This window comes from Rhamphochromis sp. 'chilingali' (genome assembly GCF_963969265.1).
Source record: "Rhamphochromis sp. 'chilingali' genome assembly, chromosome: 15".
Taxonomy (NCBI): domain Eukaryota; kingdom Metazoa; phylum Chordata; class Actinopteri; order Cichliformes; family Cichlidae; genus Rhamphochromis; species Rhamphochromis sp. 'chilingali'.
Genome location: NC_137942.1, coordinates 14,380,915 through 14,399,181, shown reverse-complemented (window position 1 = coordinate 14,399,181; position 18,267 = coordinate 14,380,915). Strand labels below are relative to the sequence as shown.

General features: G+C 42.8%; 1 pseudogene across 1 annotated transcript; it reads left to right on the top strand.

Annotated features, from left to right (window-relative positions):
• Positions 1 to 3,314: 3,314 nt before the first annotated feature.
• On the top strand, positions 3,315 to 18,267 carry LOC308411146 (cytochrome P450 2K1-like; annotated as a pseudogene). Its single transcript has 9 exons — positions 3,315 to 3,523; positions 3,680 to 3,842; positions 5,046 to 5,195; positions 5,383 to 5,543; positions 15,920 to 16,099; positions 16,191 to 16,332; positions 16,669 to 16,853; positions 16,962 to 17,103; positions 17,178 to 18,267. The product of its transcript is annotated as a cytochrome P450 2K1-like (transcript).

The following is an 18,267-nucleotide window of genomic DNA, read 5'->3' as shown; positions in this document are numbered from 1 at the left end:
ACAGATCATATCAGTATTTTTGTTTTTCACTGTTATTTTTTAGAGAGTAATTTGTTAGAGGTTTATTCTTTCAATTGCAGGAGAATTGTGAAAAATGTTGTTTTCTGCAGATACATTTGGAATTGTGCATTTTCAATAACGGATCTAAAATGGCAATAAACGAAAGTCTTTAGCTTTTCAGTTTGCTTTTTGCACGCAGTGAAACACATCATGAACATAAAGAAGACACACTTTTACCAAAACAGTGAAGATACTACAAATGGCATGTAAAAATACAGCATGTTGGATCAGGTTTAGATAGGTATTCTTACATTGTACTCTAATTTATTCAATATTTAAATCTGCTTAGCCAGCTATTTTAGTGCAACAAACCTTTGGAGGAAACTAAGCTCTATAATGAACACTCACAGTCCAAGCCATTAACAGTCAGATTTATGGTTGACCAGACTTTAGTTAGAATTTGTTTTGTTTTGTTTTTTAGACAGTAATTTTTTAAAGGCTTTACCTTTTCCATTGGTGCAACCTTTTAATTTCTTTTTTTAAATTTACCTATGCTGTGTCTATGTTTAGTAGTTAATACCCAGGTAACATCCTTGACCACATTAGTTGTTCTTCCTGTTAAAAGCGGGTTTTTCCTTCCTACTGTTGCCAAAGCACTTGCTCAGGGAGTCATATGATGGTTGTAATACAATTAATTGAAAATTCATAACAGCACTTATCACAGCCTATAAACTATAACTAAGAACTATAACTCCTTCCCATTTGCACCGAAACACACCCACAAAGAAAATAAGTTTCTTTTTCTGTACTAAAGTGCAATGGTGAAAGTGAGGTTAAAGTAAGTAAGGCGTCGTCAAAGGAGCTTGCAAAGAAAAGCGTCTGGACTTCTTTAAGTTACTTGAAGACGTTTCACCTCTCATCCGAGAAGCTTCTTCAGTTCTAAGGTCAAATGGTGGAGAGTCCCAGATATAAACCTAGTGGGAGTAACCCCCCACAGAGGGACAAAAGGACCCCCTGATGATCCTCTAATCGCCTGAGCCAAGGTGTGGAACTGGGTGTGGGTCCCAATCAGCCAGAGTTTCGGGTGTGTTCATTGTGAAACCTGGCCCCACCTTATCATGCGAATTCCTGGGATCAGATGGCCCAGGATGTGAGTGGGCGTTAAGGCGTCTGGGAAGGGATCTCAAAACTGGATTATAGATGGCAGAGAGTTGGTGTCGTAAACCCCCGCCTCTGTTCAAAGATGGTCGCTCACAGTGGACATAGATGGCTTCTTTCACTCCTCTTTCAAACCATCTGTCCTCTCTGTCCAAAATGTGAACATTGGCATCCTCGAAAGAGTGTCCTTTATCCTTAAGATGCAGATGGACTGCTGAGTCTTGTCCTGTGGAGGTGGCTCTTCTGTGTTGTGCCATGCGCTTGTGAAGTGGCTGTTTGGTCTCTCCAATGTAGAGGTCTGGGCATTCCTCGCTGCACTGTACAGCATACACCACATTGTTAAGTCTGTTCAGACGTAAGTTCAGACTCTCCACCATTTGACCTTAGAACTGAAGAAGCTTCTCGGATGAGAGGTGAAACGTCTTCAAGTAACTTAAAGAAGTCCAGACGCTTTTCTTTGCAAGCTCCTTTGACTACGATGACCTGGATGACTGAGAACCTTCACAGACATAAGTAAGGTGTCGTGAAGAAATTGTGATCCCATTCTTGGAAGCACAAAGAAGAGGGGGAAGCACCGAATATGGATGATTTTGGAGAAGATTAGTCTTTCCTTCTAAAAGTTGCAGGGGATACATATTCTTTCAGACTTTGTGTCTCGGTATGCCTTAAAATGGGCCCCTTTCTATAAGGCAAGTCTTTTGTTTAGCAAATTCTTAAGAATCCACCAAATAACCCAGGTGATTTTGGAGAGGATAAAAGTTTCCTCAAGTGAAATACTTGATGGCTTGGAACATGAATCTTTGTTCTATTAGGATCTCTTTTTCTTTTTGATAGTTTCCACTGTAGCTTGGGGAAGTCTGCACTAAGTGCGCACATGTTTATTGACATCGATCAGAGTGTCTGATAGTGTTCCTTACAGTGGCTGGGAAGTGCAAATCACAAGTCCGCAACAAATTAACAAGTGGCTCTTGACGGAAAGGGATTGTCTGAAATACTGGAAGGGACTCAACGGTAGGGCTTTGGAGTTGACATAATGCCGCAATGTATTGTGGGAGCGCGGCGCCATATATCTGGGTCACCAATCAAAGCAAACACACTGTGCTGGAAGGACGGTTGCTAGAAACATGCTTAAAAGCAGTTTAAAAGAAAAGGGACGGTACAGAGACAGGTTGCGTCCGGATGCAAAGAGACGGTACTTGCAGAAAATAGCGTACATTGGAAATGTGGAACCGTATGAAATACGGCCGTGGAGTAGAAACCCTGACGACCTACCGCTATTGACGTAGCCTGATATATTTTCGTACCTTGTCTGTGGAGTCAGCGTGTACAAGGTGAACCGGTTTCGCAATTATAAATCTCTGGAGGGACACATTCAAATTAGTGCAGCATAAATTCATTCATGAGGGGGAAATTACAGTGAGAACATGTGGAGGCTGTTAGAGGGATAACATAGTGAGTTCAGTGCATTGATGTGATATTGTCCTGATGGATTTAGTTATTCTTTATGGTTAAAGAAATTGCAATGATTTATTAGTGCAATGATTATTATAAATAATCATAATTATAGATCTTGCTTCCATGTTTGTGTCCTGTGTCACTAAAAGTACATTTTATTGTAGTTTTATACATTGATTAATGACCTGCAAAATCTCCTTATCATATTAAGTGTCCATAACTGTCACTTAAAGTCAAACTTTATGCTTTCTCCATCTTGAAAGTGATTACATCCTTGCATTACATACTTTAGGTTCATTTTCTGCAGGCAGGTTTCTGAAAGAGAACAGGCAGATTTAGAATATAACATGCAGCGTTCTATAGATGGATGCATAAAAAAGAAGAAAAGTTACATGTATGTGCTAACTTTCTAAACACTTTGTTACATTTATGATAAATGGATTAGAAAGTAGATAAAACACATTTATGTCAGCCTTGGCTCATTAAAGTCCTTGTCTTTAAATTAACTTTGTATGTTTCAGGCACTCTCAAAGACTGAATGAACCAGCATTTCAGCCATGGGTCATGGTGAGCATCACAGGGAAGGTTGAAGCCGCCCACTGCACCTTTATGGCCAGAGTCACAGAGACCTGCAAGCTGTTTTCTATGCAGTGTTTACTTTTTGCAAATCCATTAAACACCCCCCATCAACATCAGAGCAAATGGAACATTTTGGGGATTTTATCTTTTTCATTTTGTTCAGTCCCACCACAATGCTGGCAGCCGTTGTTCTCCTGCTTGTACTTTAGCTTGTTTCTATCATTTTCATCTCTAAGGAAAAAGAAATGAAGCCCCAGGACCGAGACCTCTGCCCCTGCTTGGTAACCTGTTGCAATTAGATCCCAAGAGACCCCACAAAACTCTGTGTGAGGTAAAATAACTCTTCTCAAGATCTGAATCAAAAGAAGCCAGTTTAAACATATTACAATACCTAATGCTATGTTATGGCCCTAGCAGGGTCTCCTGTGAAATGTTAGGGGAACGTAACATGCTATTTAATTATTATTATTTTGAATGATTCTTCCAGCTTTCAAAGGAATATGGCTCTGTATTTACTCTTTACTTTGGAACCAACAAAGTCGTGGTCCTGGCTGGATATGAGACAGTCAGAGAGGCACTGGTCAACTATGCAGAGGAGTTTGGAGAGCGCAACATCTCCCCGATACTTAATGATATAAACCGAGGTCATGGTAAGATTCTTTATATTGTGGTTTATTAAGTTTAATTTCATGTTCATAAATCTGTGTTAGCCCAGGGAAATTGCAGGTTTTGTTATTTGTGATCACTAGAGATATAAGAAAACATGATCGAAACAGGCTACACAATTAACAGCATGTTTCCTCATGTTTTGCAACAGCTGACCAATATCTTGAAGTCCAGGTTTCTTTTCAATCAGAAAAATAATATTTCAAAATAATATTTTAAAGGTTTAGTGGTGCATATTCCTTTGTTCTCGATGTCTGCCATGAGAGTAAGTTCTGCTGTTTGTGACAACATTGTGTTGTACTTTGAGTTCAGTTGATAGTTGGCTTTATAATAACATTTCACCAATGACACAGATGGAAACGTCAGATCAAAAGTGATAAAATGACTCTGAAATAAAAAATTAAAGACCCGTAGAATTACGGTTGAAAACCTTAAAAACAGATGATTTTCTTTTTGAAGAAATGCTGATTTTATTTTATTTTTTTGCTCTGATCTTTGCTGTTTTGCTTGGTTAAGATCAGATTGAGCAACAGCCCCCTTCACTCTCACTGACCTGACAGATCGCTCAACAGCAAATCCCTTTATCAATGTTTTACTTTGTGGATTTTACATTTAACACACATTAGCATGTTATATTACCAGCTAAAGTCACTTTCCCTTGCTTATCCAACTCAGAATCAGTGGTTGGTTGAGGTGGTTTGATGCTTTATATTTATTTTGTAATTATCTTTTTTTCTTGCTTTGTAAAAGTCGTCACTCTGCTGCCTTCAGACTTATCCATGTTTGAAATAATCAGCACATGATTGGGAAATCCTGGACTGACATATCGAGTTGATAACGACAGCAGTCATCTGACCTCTTACCCGATTGGTGATGTGAAAGAGAATTAACACAGGAAAAAACAAACAAACTTTGAAATGATAAATATGATAAAGTAGGACCTCAGCTGTGGAGCCCGAGAAGTACACGCTGAAATACAAAATTACATGAAACACATACTGTCAGTTCTTTATTTGAGTTAAGGCATGAATGCAAAATTGAGAACTCTGTCACAGAGACTACTGCTGAAACAGACAAAGGTCTGCGCTACAAGCCTGATTGTTCATTTGTGCCTCTGCTGAACTGATGAATGTCAGGCTCTGGCTGCTAGGCTGGAGCAGACATGCATTATACCTTATGTTTTGTAGGAATTTTGTTTGCAAATGGAGAATCGTGGAAAGAGCTGAGACGTTTTGCCCTCACCACCCTCAAAGACTTTGGGATGGGCAAAAGACTTTCTCAGGATAAAATCCTGGAGGAGTGTGGTTATCTGATTCAAGTGATTGAAGAGCATAAAGGTATGGCGATAGTGTGTGTACATGTAAGTGATGACATTGTGTGCTGAAGCAGTTTTGAACCCTGAACTTCAACTTAAAGGATTTTTAAATTTTTTTTAGCACACCTCTAAATTTTGTGCATTTCTGTTAGCCCCTGTACGAATTTATTTATTTTAGATTTTCCCCCCCCTTGTGTGTCAATTTACAGGAAATGCTTTTGATACAGCTCTTCCAATAACTTACGCAACAGCCAACATTATCTCCTCTATTGTGTACGGAAGCAGATTTGACTACGGTGACCCTGTATTCAAGAACATGGTGAAGCGAGCCAATCAAACCATATGTGTCTCAGGTTCTGCATCAGTCCAGGTTGGCTTTTTGACTTGACGCTGTTTTTAAAATAAATTACACATAAGATTTAAATCCACTAATATTACCACTGTGCAAAGGATCGAGGTATAAATTGATACTGTTACAGCTTTAACAGCAATCAGCATCCGTTTTCATGCTGATTCAGATTTGATGATGTTACCGGCACCAGACCTAGGGGAATCTGGACCGGCAGCAAGCGGCACACAGGCTAGAGAGCACTGCGTAGCCAAATATGAGCAAACTGTGGATTAATAGAGAGGACATCGAAGTTAGCGTCTTGCTCAGGCTGGAGCTCATTTATTTCTCCACATATACACAATACAAATCACACTAGACCATGCATTCTTCCCATAAAATAACAGAGTTCATAAACAAAAATAAAGTTACAAAAAGCATTCTCTCAAAAGCAAAATAAATACAAACTAATTCAAAATGACTTTACATACTCACACTTAAACAAAACACTCACGGCCAAAGCATAACAACATACCAAAATAACCCATCTCACATTCACACAACCTTTCCCCACATTCGCGCCATATACGCTATTACTTTTGAACATGGCGTCTCCTGAACGCAACCAACATGGCGGCAGACGACTGCAAACATTGTTTCACCAACAAAAAGCTTTCCCCTTAATACATGTACTCAGTACTGCTTGGCTAACACTAAAACAAACACTACAACACATTTTCGGAAGTCGCAGGTTGCCACTGTCATAGCATATACTTATAGTGCTACGTAGCATTAAAGCATTATGCCGATGATACACTAATACTCATTACAACAAAATACCACAAAACAACATCATCACTCTCATCTCAAAATATAGCCGAACAGTTGTTACTCAACTTACATGACATTTAGAACCAGTTCGGTAACATAAAAGTTTGTTTGTCAGTACCTGTGGATTAATAGAGAGGACACCGAAGTTAGCGTCTTGCTCAGGCTGGAGCTCATTTATTTCTGAGCTGCGCATACGCAGAGCCTATAGCTAGTCTCTCTGGTAGTTCCACAGCAGTGCAAGATCACCATCTACTGGCATAATGAAATATAACCAATATAACAACACATAACAATGTCAAAATAAGTCACAATAATAAACAAAAAATAAGGGGGTATTTGGTTTTCTTACAAAAATAAACATGTAGCTTTTTCAACCTGCTACACTCTCCCCTGCTTTAAGAGATGGCTCCGGACATCTGGAACCAAACTAACACACTTCATGGCGTTTGCCCAAAGTCTTTAAAGTCTAATAGTCAAAACTATTAGTTCCAGGAGTAATGTCAAAAGGTCTTTTGGTCACCAGTCTAACATGTCCATACTGGTGTGAGGTAATAACAGTCAGGAACAGCTGGGTAAAGTGACATGTGGCAGGGAACATATGCAAGCATCATGTTTGCTCCAGGTCTCCAGAGCTGATATGAAGGCTGTCCCATTTGGCTATATGTAAAAACCTCTTTCGGTTTCACAGCTCTGGTCGACCTCCGTATTGGTGGCACATCCCATTCTGGTGTCTCTGGGGCAGGGTCCCTGTTATCCACACAGCTCTCCGACCCTGTGTCCTCCATAAGATCCTCAGTTGCAGGTTCCTCCTGGGTTTCCACAGTTGGTGATGAAACAACAGGCATTGGGAAATCTGCTGGTTCTGTAGATACAGCTGGTGGGACTGCACTTCCCTGCTGCACTTCCACTGATTCCATTTCGTGTCTTATTGGCTGAAACTCAGGAGCTACAGCTCTCAGTTCACTGTGTGGTCTCGGCTGAGGCCTTTTGGGGTTAACTCTCCTCCACTGATACACAGGTATAGTTCTCAGGCTGTATGTGTACCCTTCCTCTTCATCCGAATGATCAGACTCATGTTCCACTGTTTCATTGGGGTTTGTCTCTCCCAGTCTTTGTGTTTGTCTTTTCTGACGTCCCTGCTGATCTTGCTCTACCGGCAAATCAGTCACAAGCAGCAGGAGGTTTCGATGCAGGACACGAAAGGTTTTGTCTCCTGTTTCTGATTGTACCCTATATACAGGTCCATCTCCAATCTTCTCAACAACTCTGTGAATTTTCTTTTCCCAGTAGGCACGGAGTTTGCCTGGACCACCCCGCTCGGAGAGGTTTCTGACAAGCACTCGATCTCCTGGTTGCAGTGCGATGCCTTTGATGTGCTGATCATAATGCTTTTTCCCCTTTGCAGAGGACTTTGCACTGTTTTCTGAAGCAATTTTATAGGCTTCCTGCATGCGTGCAGCCCACTTTTGTGCATACTCCTGTCTGGACTGTGACTCTTTTTCAGGTTTTAAATCAAAAAGCAGATCAACAGGCAAGCGTGGGGCTCTTCCATAAAGGAGGAAGAAAGGTGAATAGCCTGTTGCCTCATGTCTTGTGCAGTTATATGCATGGACTATATGGGGCAAATGATCCTTCCATTCTGCCCTTTTCTCCTCATGAAGAGTCCGTAGCATTTGTAGAAGTGTTCTATTTAGACGCTCAACAGGATTTCCCTGTGGGTGGTAGGGGGTTGTTCGAGAGTGGCCTATTCCTGCCAGCTGTTTGAGTCTTTGGAAAAGGTTGTTCTCAAACTCCCGGCCTTGGTCATGATGCTGCTTTTCAGGGTACCCGAAACGCGGGATAAAGTCAAGAAAGATTTTCTCAGCTGCTGTTTTGCCAGATTTATTCTTAGTCGGGTAAGCTTGGGCAAAACGGGTAAAGTGATCTACCAAGACTAAAATGTACTCAAAGCCACCTTTACTTGGTTCTAGATGTAAATAGTCAACCGAAATGAGTTCAAAGGGGGCACTGGTTGTTATCGAGCCCATTGGTGCTCTCTCTGGGACACTTGGCCGTTTCTGTTTGATACAAGGGCACTGGCGAATGACATAGTCCTCAATTTCACACTGCATAAAAGGCCAGTAAAACCTCTCCCTTGCTAACTGAATGACTTTGTCAGCACCAACATGTCCCATATCATCATGCAGGTGTTTCCGTACAGTTTGCTTAAGCTTACTGGGTAGAATCAGCTGTTTTCTTTGTCCAGTCTGTCTGTACAGTATTCCTTCCTCAAGTACAAGTCTGTTCCATTCATGTACTAGCCTACGTGTCTCTTGTCCTAGCTGTCTCTTATCTTTACTATTAGGACTCCATCTACTCTTTTTCAGATTTATCACCTCACAGATAGGGGGGTCCTCCCTCTGCGCAGCCCTGATGTTTTCTGGGGTGATGACAGGGGCACCTTCAGGGGGTGTGTCGTCAACACAGTGCAGTGCAGCCACCCATGGTACATCACCGTCTCTCATGGCTTTGTCTCCTTGCCAGATTGCAGAAACCACTTCTGGGGACAGTGTCTCAGTATACTCCATGAGGTGTTCCTGGAGTGGCAATGGATAGCGGGAGAGCGTGTCAGTGTCTGCGTTGGACTTGCCTGGTCTATACTTTACAGTGAAATGGAAGTCAGCTAATTCGCCCACCCACCGATGTCCCACAGCGTTTAACTTTGCTGTGCTCAAGATGTATGTGAGGGGATTATTATCTGTGTACACTGTGAAAGTGGGTGCATAGTAGAGGTAATCCCTAAATTTATCACAAATTGCCCACTTCAGGGCAAGGAATTCAAGCTTGCCAGAATGGAGATGGTAATTTTTCTCAGCAGGCGTGAGTGTCCTGGAACCATAAGCAATGACACAGAGCTTTTCCCCCTGTTGCTGATAAAGCACAGCCCCCAGGCCTTCATTTGATGCATCTGTGTGTAGAACGAAGGGCAAACTGAAATCTGGGTAAGCCAGGACAGGTGGACGGGTTAACATATCCACCAGACGTGACACCACAGTACGATGTTCTGCTGTCCATTGCACTGGTGTTTTGGAAGGAAGCTGACCACCATTTGTGCGCTTTAACTTGATTTTGGCTCTAGTTGAGCTACATTGCAGGCTAGGATCACTGGGACTCTCAATAAGCTTAAACAGTGGCCTCGCTATTCTAGAAAAGTCCTGAATGAACGTCCTGTAATACCCTAGAAACCCTAGAGTGCTCTGACCTCTCCCATGTTCTTTGGCTCTCTGTCTCTCAAATGTTCCACTGCTTCGAGATCTTTTGGGTCTATCTGGACACCTTCAGTGGTCACCAAGCGCCCAACATACCTGACCTGACGCTTAAACAGTTCACATTTTTTGGGACGTAGCTTCACACCATGCTCTCGCAGGCGGCAAAGCACATGCATCAGATCATCAACATGGTCATGAAAAGTCTTGGAAAAGCAAAGCACATCATCTAAATATGGTGAGCAGCACTCATCCCTCAGACCATCAAGGACCCCCTCCATGCATCTCTGAAATGCTGCTGGGGCGTTGGTAAGGCCAAATGGGAGGCGGATCCACTCGTACAACCCCCAAGGCGTGCTGAATGCTGTCAGGTGTCTTGATCTTTCATCAAGAAAGCCCTGGTGGTACGCACTACCCTGGTCGAGTATTGAAAACCATGAATAGCCCCCCAAATTATCCAGCAGGTCTTGGATGCGTGGTAGTGGGTGGCGGTCAGCAATGGTTTTACGGTTAAGGCCCCGAAAGTCAATACACAAGCGTAAGCTTTTGTCTTTCTTTCGGACACACACCACCGGAGATGAGTAGGGTGATGTGGACTTTCTGATCCAGCCGTTGTCCAGCAAATTCTGAACATATTCTTTTACCTCTTTATACAAAGGTTTGGGGACCGAATTGTAGGATGTCTGGACAGGCGTATCGTCTTTCAGATTAATTTTCAACTGCAAGCTTGGGATGCAACCAATGTCAGAGTCACTTTGGGCAAAAACATCTGACTGTTCATACAACATGTCTCTAACTACCCTCTGTCAGGTAGGACAAATCAACAGGTGGATGCCATCTCTGACCTTCATTGACTTCTGTCTGATGCTTTTCGTTACCTAGCTGAACTGAACACACTTTTACATTTGTATGGGCTGATGACCCTGCGTCAGCAGAGAGATACTTGACAGGTTTTACTTCAGTCACCTCTTCCAATGTACCTAAGACTGTTCTTTTGGAGAGAAAAATGTCATGTTTGGTAGGATTCTGAATGGGAATCTTAACAATTTTTGTCAACCCACTGGGGACATCTACCAAAGCTGGGAACAACTCCAAACCCTCAGGGCAGCTGTTCTCTAGATTTGGTTGGAAGAGTCGTGGGCCACCTCTTGGCCATTCTCTGACTCTACACTTTACTTCACAAATCTGTCCTGCAGGAATCATTACACCTTTTTTTCCTGTTCTCACACTACACTCAGGATCTATTTCATCAGGGGTGGGCATCTGAAGTGCTGAAACTAGAGCATCTACTGCACTGCTGCTGACACTTAAAGCTTCTTTGAGGAGCGCAGACAGGTCAGCCCCACCTCTCTGTTCTTTATTGGTTTTTAGGATTTCAGCTATTACGTTGCTGCCTAAAATAAGACAGTTAAGGTTGTGCTGACTGATAAGCACTGGCACTTGTATGGCGACATGCCCATAGTTCACACTCTGAATTTGAAGTTCCGTGTCTGCCCAACCATCAAATGGAACGTCTGTACCATTAGCTGCCGCTATTTCCAGAGGCTGGTCTGAAAGGAGGGACTCAAGTGGCTTGATCTTAATGTGGGGGATGTTTTTCTCTATCCATGCTCTTGATACCATAGTCACTTGGGCCCCTGAATCAAGCAGCATCTTAAGTGGTACTCCATTGATGGCACATGAGACCATACATCTGTTCCCAATAAGCTGTGCAGTGGGTTTCGCTGGTGGTGCAGGACTGGGTACATTTGATCTCACCACACTTGAAGTCTTAGCAAAACTGGTGTGTGCTGGGGACTCCTCGGCTTGTTCGGTCACTGGCAGCCCCTCTCCAGTGACCTCACCCCGTTTCCCGACACCTTACGCCGCAGGCAGCCAATAGCCCGGTGTCCTGGCTGGCCACACGCAAAGCAGTGGGGGGCAGCTCACTTTGCCTTGCTGTACACAATCACCACATCTGCCCCGGTTCTCAGCTGGAGGTGTTGGAGGGTGGTTCAGGGGCGAGCAGGAGTCTCCAGATGCCACACTATCAGTCTGGCTCACCACTTTAGTTAGCTGTCTAGTCAATGAAGACACTTGGGCAGTCAGTTCTCTAATAGCTGCACGGTTAGCCTGTAGCTCAGTGTTAACCTTCGCTTGCTCAGTCAAGTCCGTGTTAGCAAGCTGAGCGGCACTTACAGTCACAGGTCTGATTTTAGATGCTGTACCCAGTCGCCTCAGTCTCTCAGCTTCCTCGCTGATGGACTTTGTAATCTGTTCAAGCAAAAAGTCGTCACTAACCTGCAAGTCATTAAGAAAAGGTTTGAGGTCTTGTCTCACATAGTTGTTTTTTTCATTGAACCCTTGATAAAGTGTGTGAAGAAATGTGCCCTGCACAAGCTTTTTGTCATAGCTAAAGTCTGCACCAGGCTGTCGTGACTCAAATAGTACACGCTGTTTTAACCCTATAATTCTGTACAAAAACTGCTGTGCACTCTCTTTGTCTTGCTGCTTAGCATTACTTAGCTCTTGAAAGAGTTCAGCGCTATTCTTGTCTCGAATATGAGAGCGGAGAAGTTTCTTCAAACCATCAACTGTCAAATCATCTTTGTTGGTTAACATTTCCTTGAGAGTACCAGGCTTCATTATCTTTAGCAAGGTTCTGATTATTTCACACTCAGTAAACCCTTCTTGTAACCCCTCATCAATTTGTTTGCACAGACTACTGTAGGACATATCCGAGCCAAGATCTGAAATTTGTCCACCATGCAACTTGAATTCTCTGCGTGGAAACAAAGCTGCCACATCACTGAGACTCAAAACTTGGTCATATCCTCTGGACGGACGACTCACCCTGCCAGGGGAAACCCCAGCAACACTAGGCGCCGGTGACACTGAAGCTGGGATGTTGAAGTTCTTGGTGGGCGTATCAGTGTCTCTTAGCATGGATGAGGGAAAGGTGGAGATGTCTCTGTCCTGCGGTAGAATGGGCTGTGTGTGAGAGTCTGTGTTAGGGGATGTGGTCAGCTGGCATAGCCAGGTGTCTGTCAGGATGTGTGGGGTCAAGTAGGGCACTCCTGCTGCTGGTTAGGAATATCTTCCATCTCAAGCGGCACGGCCAGATGATCTCCAGCCCCTCCGACGTCCGTTGACAGCAGGTCACTCTCGATGTCGTCGAGGAGCAAGAGCTGGGCCATACCTTCATCCTCCAACGCTCTTAACTTTTCACCTCTGATGTACTCAACGATCAGGTCATACTGTTCTGGTTCACTTAAGCCATAGGTGTCAAACTCTGGCCCGCGGGCCAAATTTGGCCCGCAGCCTAATTACATTTGGCCCGCGAAGCCATACCAAATTATTATTAGAGCTGGCCTACTGGTATTATACAGCTAATATATATATTGTTTAGTATTAAGCTTTGCTCGTTCCATATTCAGTTTTTCAGCAAAACTTGTTTGAGTCCATAAGAAGAGATTCATTCTTAAATCTGGAGGAAGATTTTTTTTCAATAAATATTAATGTTAGCCCGCGACCTTGTTCCAGTTTTGAATTTTGGCCCACTGTGTATTTGAGTTTGACACCCCTGACTTAAGCCATCAAGATTGCGAGTCATACTGCCATCCTCCACTGAAGAAACAACAGTGCGCAGCTGGCTCACACTCAAATCACAAAGTCTTTTCTGGATCTTTACTATCAACAACCGCCGTGGGGTAACAGTGGCCATCTTGACGTTTTGACTGTGACCTGGGCTCCCTGGATGACGCACTCAATGCAGCCTTCCCTGAGACTTTGGACACCAGTTCTGGTCGTTTGGCACACACGTCACCACTAGACGATCCCGTTTTCTTACAAAAATAAACATGTAGCTTTTTCAACCTGCTACAATGACAATCACATACATTCATATATGGAAGTAGAACATCCTGTGAAACTATAAAATCTTATAAAAGCAGCTTAAATTAGCAACAACAAACAGGCCTCATGACCTGATTTCTACTACACGTATAAGGCTGCCAGGCACCAGCCGCTCCCACCCGACGACGGGCACCGGAACAGTCAGGACCTCCTCCACTTCCACGGCTTCGGGGAACGCCAGTTGGGGTGGCGGCCGGGACCAGATCCGAGCTGCCAGGTTCTCAATCCATCATACGCTCGATTCGATTCTGCAGTTCTTCCTGCTGCTCCCGCTGTTTGGCCATGTGTTTTGCAAATGTGGCTCTGTGGTGCATTGGAAATCTGACTGTTTGCTTTTTCACAATCTTTTTTCTTCTTATTTTATAAATTTGTTTGTTGCTCATTGAGCCAAAGAGAGTAATTCTTAATCATGAGATACAATAAAATGTATACAGTGGGGCAAAAAAGTATTTAGTCAGCCACCGATTGTGCAAGTTCCCCCACCTAAAATGATGACAGAGGTCAGTAATTTGCACCAGAGGTACACTTCAACTGTGAGAGACAGAATGTGAAAAAAAAATCCATGAATCCACATGGTAGGATTTGTAAAGAATTTATTCGTAAATCAGGGTGGAAAATAAGTATTTGGTCAATAACAAAAATACAACTCAATACTTTGTAACATAACCTTTGTTGGCAATAACAGAGGTCAAACGTTTACTATAGGTCTTTACCAGGTTTGCACACACAGTAGCTGGTATTTTGGCCCATTCCTCCATGCAGATCTTCTCGAGAGCAGTGATGTTTTGGGGCTGTCGCCGAGCAACACGGACTTTCAACTCCCACCACAGATTTTCTATGGGGTTGAGGTCTGGAGACTGGCTAGGCCACTCCAGGACTTTCAAATGCTTCTTACGGAGCCACTCCTTTGTTGCCCGGGCGGTGTGTTTTGGATCATTGTCATGTTGGAAGACCCAGCCTCGTTTCATCTTCAAAGTTCTCACTGATGGAAGGAGGTTTTGGCTCAAAATCTCACGATACATGGCCCCATTCATTCTGTCCTTAACACGGATCAGTCGTCCTGTCCCCTTGGCAGAAAAACAGCCCCATAGCATGATGTTTCCACCCCCATGCTTCACAGTAGGTATGGTGTTCTTGGGATGCAACTCAGTATTCTTCTTCCTCCAAACACGACGAGTTGAGTTTATACCAAAAAGTTCTACTTTGGTTTCATCTGACCACATGACATTCTCCCAATCCTCTGCTGTATCATCCATGTGCTCTCTGGCAAACTTCAGACGGGCCTGGACATGCACTGGCTTCAGCAGCGGAACACGTCTGGCACTGCGGGATTTGATTCCCTGCCGTTGTAGTGTGTTACTGATGGTGACCTTTGTTACTTTGGTCCCAGCTCTCTGCAGGTCATTCACCAGGTCCCCCCGTGTGGTTCTGGGATCTTTGCTCACCGTTCTCATGATCATTTTGACCCCACGGGATGAGATCTTGCGTGGAGCCCCAGATCGAGGGAGATTATCAGTGGTCTTGTATGTCTTCCATTTTCTGATGATTGCTCCCACAGTTGATTTTTTCACACCAAGCTGCTTGCCTATTGTAGATTCACTCTTCCCAGTCTGGTGCAGGTCTACAATACTTTTCCTGGTGTCCTTCGAAAGCTCTTTGGTCTTGGCCATGGCGGAGTTTGGAGTCTGACTGTTTGAGGCTGTGGACAGGTGTCTTTTATACAGATGATGAGTTCAAACAGGTGCCATTCATACAGGTATGAATGGCATCACTGCTCTCGAGAAGATCTGCATGGAGGAATGGGCCAAAATACCAGCTACTGTGTGTGCAAACCTGGTAAAGACCTATAGTAAACGTTTGACCTCTGTTATTGCCAACAAAGGTTATGTTACAAAGTATTGAGTTGTATTTTTGTTATTGACCAAATACTTGTTTTCCACCCTGATTTACGAATAAATTCTTTACAAATCCTACCATGTGAATTCATGGATTTTTTTTTCACATTCTGTCTCTCACAGTTGAAGTGTACCTCTGGTGCAAATTACTGACCTCTGTCATCATTTTAAGTGGGGGAACTTGCACAATCGGTGGCTGACTAAATACTTTTTTGCCCCACTGTATATGACACAATATGCACTCACAGTCATTAAGAGAATACATGGTAACGCTACCTGAAAATATAAGATATCTTTAGATGCACAGCAACAGTAACTTTGTTAATTGTGATTTCAATGATTTCTGTGAGAGAAATTCTGAAATAAGTTAAGTCATTGGTGCTTTCACAAAAATGAAAACCAGGATTTAGTGAAAAATTGTGTAATAATACTATATTGACATTTTTAAGTATGTAAACTGTGTCATATGACAAAGTAAAGTGTATTTCATTTTATTTCTGATAATTACGTGTATTTACTTGGAATAAGCTTTGTTTTACTGTTTTTTCCACAGCTTTTTAACATGTTTCCTTGGCTGTTCGGTTGGATAAAAAATCGCCAGGTGGTGTTAAAAAATGTTGAGATGGCTGTCACAGATATAAAGAATTTAATTAATCATCTGAAAGAGACTCTGGAGCCCGGACTGTGCCGAGGGCTTGTGGACTGTTTTCTGATTGTGAAACAGAAAGAAGAAGTAAGACAATATGTGTTTTTTAAAATTATGATAATATTATTTACACTTTAGGTTTGATAGCAATAAGCAATGTGAGTGTTACTTCTTTTAGGACTCCTGTGTTTTGGATACTCACTACAATGAGGAGAACTTGACATTCACAGTGAGCAACCTGTTTGCTGCTGGCACTGACACCACAGCAGCCACACTGAGATGGGGTTTGCTGTTAATGGCTAAATACCCACACATACAGGGTAAGGAACTGGACAAGACATGCAAGTCTCATTATGTATGGTAATAACACATAAATAGAGTTCAGTGTCCTGTTGGGGTACAAGACCAAGGACTTCAGTTATGGGTTTACTGACATTTCAGCATGTGATATCAGAGAGATAAGGCAAAAAATTAGGAGTTTTGTCTTTGTTACTACCAGTCAGTGGTAAATAAATACACATGTCAGATGCAAACAATGTGCACCATAACAATATTCTGTGTATATTTTGGACTTAAACTTTTTTTTTTTTTACACATTTTAGCAGATCTGTTAAAACTAATGTGGACAAATGCGTTTCTTTATTTTGTCTCTGCAGAGCAGGTCCACGAGGAGCTGAGCCGGGTAGTAGGAAGCCGACAAGTTTGTGTAGATGACCGGAAAAACCTGCCGTACACTGATGCAGTCATTCACGAGACTCAGAGACTGGCGAATATTGCTCCCATGTCTGTTCCTCACCAAACTAGCCAAGATGTCACCTTCAAGGGATACTTTATCAAAAAGGTCAGCTGCTGTACCTAAATATATTTTAACATCTTGATTCACTTCTGATAACCTGAACTAGTTCTGTAGATGTACATCTACATGAGAAATCTTCTTGGTTTCCCACAGGGAACTATTGTGTTTCCCCTTCTCACCTCTGTCCTGTATGATGAGAGTGAATGGGAGAGCCCACACACTTTTAACCCTTCACATTTTCTGGACAAAAAGGGTCAATTTGTCAGGAGAGATGCCTTCATGCCCTTTTCTGCAGGTATGACAACTTTGATAAAATGTACACTTCCACAGACGTGATTGGATTTAAATGAGTGTAAACTGCTCTTGCAGGTCGCAGGATGTGTCTCGGAGAAGGTCTGGCTAAGATGGAGCTCTTCCTCTTCTTCACCTCCCTCATTCAGCGCTTTCGTTTCACTCCTCCACCTGGAATCACAGAGGATGAACTGGATCTCACACCAGCTGTGGGATTCACCACCCCTCCTTCATCTCATATGCTGTGTGCTGTCAGTCGCCAGTGAGAGACACATGGAACTTGACATTATAGCATTTACTTGTGACAATAGCATAAGCAATAGCATCAAACAGATGTCAGCATTCTGAACAACAGGCAAAGGCAGATGTCAAGGGAACAGATTTTTCTGACTACTTTTTAGTTTTACTCCCTACAGTTTCAAGCAAATATCTGTACTTTCTACTTATTACGTTTTCAAAACAGGCTCATTACTTTGGCTATAATGCATTTGGGGGGAATCATTATCTCGTTATTATCTTGTCACTGTGGACCTCCCAGCCCATTGTTCCTTCACTGGGCTGGTTTCAGTCATTATGCAAATGTACTGTTAATTAGATTGGAGAAACCTGCAGTCAGCTGACACTGAAGAAGTCACTTGGATGAGAGACGAAACGTTTCTCCCACTGAAAACGCTACTTTCAGATAAACAGAATCAACTTTTGGAGACTGCAGACCTTTGTTTGTTTATTAATCACCAGTGGATAAAAAAAGATGACATGTGTCAAAGTCAGGGATTAAAAGTGATTGTTTTTAAGTGTCAGTTAATTTCCAGTGCAGCTTTCCTCTCAGCTCAACAAACATCACAAACACACAAAGTGTTTGTGTGCAGTTTGTCTCAAAGTGTGTTGCTAGCTAAAGGTCCAGCTGCTGTATTTCCTTGCTGTAGGTTAGTGCAGGATAAACAGGTTAGTTTGTTGTACTGTGAAAAGTGAAGAACACACTGCTCTTTAAGAACAGAGAAAGACGAGAAAGAGCGGACTCGACAGCGGAGCTCCTTGCAAATAAACAGTGTGGTTTATTTACAAAGTGGTAAAAACAGTGAACAGCTGATCCAGGTACAATGAAAGTTGAGTGGGTGGTTTTCTCCTCTTCTTTTCGTCCGTGCCCGAGTAGAGAATAAACACCCCG